Source organism: Notamacropus eugenii, chromosome Y (genome assembly GCF_028372415.1).
Source record: "Notamacropus eugenii isolate mMacEug1 chromosome Y, mMacEug1.pri_v2, whole genome shotgun sequence".
NCBI lineage: Eukaryota > Metazoa > Chordata > Mammalia > Diprotodontia > Macropodidae > Notamacropus > Notamacropus eugenii.
The window spans coordinates 5,033,174-5,034,998 of NC_092880.1; the positions used below are offsets into that span (position 1 = coordinate 5,033,174).

At 35.6% G+C, this 1,825-nt stretch overlaps 1 pseudogene; it reads left to right on the forward strand.

Moving 5' to 3' along the window:
* The first annotated feature begins 665 nt into the window (after positions 1-665).
* LOC140516725 (olfactory receptor 10AG1-like) lies at positions 666-1,594 on the forward strand (annotated as a pseudogene).
* The last annotated feature ends 231 nt before the right edge of the window (positions 1,595-1,825 follow it).

Sequence of the window (1,825 nt, forward strand, 5' to 3'; positions counted from 1 at the left end):
AACTTTCTGAAGATAAGATTCCAAACACTAAGTTTAGCAATATAATGTCATATATTTGGAACATCAGTAAGCCAATGTGGCAAGATGCTTAAGTATATAAAGGACGTTATTCGTAAGCAGGCTAAAAAGTTAGGTAAAGTCCAGGTTGTGAAGATTTTATTTTTTATGCTAGAAATAATGGGAAGCTCCTGTACTTTACTGAGTTGAAATTGGGGGGATTATCAACCTGATCCTTTGAAAAGTCACATTGGGAACAATTTTGATATGTGAACGGATTAAGAAGAACTTTATTAAACCCAAGATTAAATTTTCAATGCAAGGCAATTTATGGCTCCAAGTTTTGGTATGAAGTTTTCTTGAATAAGAGAAGACTATAAGTGTAATATAATTTGTAGCTCAACCCATGAAGCATAAGACTTGGAAGCCACATCTTGTATGATAATAGACACAATGCATTTTTGTGCAACTGAACAATAGTCACTTAAATGACTGAGTTTTGGAGTGGTGAATAGAGATTATATAATGTCCAGTCAAAAGGGAATCTTAAAAATCATCTAAGGTAAACCCCGTATTTTACAGTTAAAAAACATGTGGACTGGCGAAGGGGAAATGACTTTCCCAGCCTGAACTAATTATTTCCCCTGATGGAATCCTCAGATGAGGAAATGGTAGGAAAAAACAATTATTTTCGGGTAGAATTTATTCTCTTGGGATTTTCCGACCTTGCTCACTTCCATGTCAGTCTGTTTGGCCTTTTCTTAGTTATCTACATGAGTATATTTTTTTGGGAAATGACTTGATAATTTTAATAGCAATTCTTGATCCAGCTCTGCAAAACCCCATGTATTTCTTCCTTGGAAAGTTTTCCTTCTTGGAAAACTGTTACACGTTGGTCAGCATTCCCAGAATGCTAACAGACCTTTGGACTCAGAAAGAAAATATTTCCCTATTAACTTGTGCTGTACAACTTGGTTTTCTGCTAATGCTAGGAGCCACTGAGTGCTTCCTCTTGACTGTAATGGCTTATGATCATTATGCGGCTATCTGTAAGCCTCTGAACTGTCCTCTCATCATGAACCACAAAATATGTGTACAGCTAGTTTCTGGCTCTGGGAGCATTGACATTCCAGTTCAGGTAGGTCTGACATACCAGATTTTCTCTCTACCATTCTGTGGTTCTAAAACACTCAATCATATTTTCTGTGATATCCGTCCAATACTAAAGGTGGCCTGTTTTGATATTTCTGTAAAAGAGTTCTCTGTTCATGCTACTGTTGTTTTGTTTGGTGTGGTTCCCTTTCTATTGATACTCAGTTCCTACATCAAAATCATAGGGGTTATCCTGATGCTGCCTTCAGCCATGGGAAGATCAAAAACCTTCTCCACGTGCTCCTCTCATATCATGGTTGTTGGTTTATTCTTTTTGTCTGACATTATTACACATTTGCAACCTAAATCCACTTATTCTGAAGGAAATGATAAGTTTTTCTGTCTTTTCTACAATATTGTAACCCATTATTTATACCCTCAGGAACAAGGATGTCCTAGTTTCTCTGAGAAAATTCTTACCAGTATCAGGAGGTTAGGAAAGTAAAGGATTAAACTCCTAGCATTTGGTTTCTATTTTCATTTGACTGAAAAATCCTGTAAAATATTTCCCACTTTTCTTTTCAATATCCCCTTAAAAACTTCATCATTTCCTACGAATAACTTCAAATTCTCGGGATAACTCCTTGTATTTCAAACATTACTCTGCCAATTATATAATTTCTCCTTACATTTTTAAAAGGGACAATTTAGTACTTCCTTTCATACTTAAATAATA